The 363-nt window shown below is 57.6% G+C and overlaps 1 protein-coding gene across 1 annotated transcript in view; it reads left to right on the forward strand.

The window, feature by feature from the left end:
* LOC104461860 (collagen alpha-1(XVIII) chain-like) overlaps window positions 1–363 on the forward strand; it is a gene marked incomplete at both ends in the record, with an annotated part of 7,978 nt that overhangs the window by 2,681 nt on the left and 4,934 nt on the right. The window lies entirely within an intron of this gene.

Below are 363 nucleotides of genomic sequence, written 5' to 3' on the forward strand. Positions count from 1 at the left end.
GAGAGCCAAGAAGGCACAGAAGAGGGTTTGCTTGGGGAGTTTTGGGTGCCCGCACCCAGCTGGGAAACACCCCATCTTCTGCACATCCCTCTCCTGCCTCCTTGAGCTTCTTCCCATCCCGTGTTCCCAAGGATGGAAGTTGAAGGCTTGCTGGGACGCGCAGTCACCCTCCTCTTCCTTGGGGGCCAGGCTGCCCCTTTGGATCACCTATCCACCGCAGCCTGAGCTGGGGGGGAAGAACCCCAAGATTAATTCTTCTAAATGAGAGGGCAGATGGGGCAGCAGCAGGCATAAGGACCCATCCTGCCTCTTGGACACCGGTAGCAAACTGCAAGGGTGTTTGTGATCATCCCTCCTTGGTGC

The sequence above is a fragment of the Pterocles gutturalis genome, unplaced genomic scaffold (genome assembly GCF_000699245.1).
Source record: "Pterocles gutturalis isolate BGI_N339 unplaced genomic scaffold, ASM69924v1 scaffold26311, whole genome shotgun sequence".
Lineage (NCBI taxonomy): Eukaryota > Metazoa > Chordata > Aves > Pterocliformes > Pteroclidae > Pterocles > Pterocles gutturalis.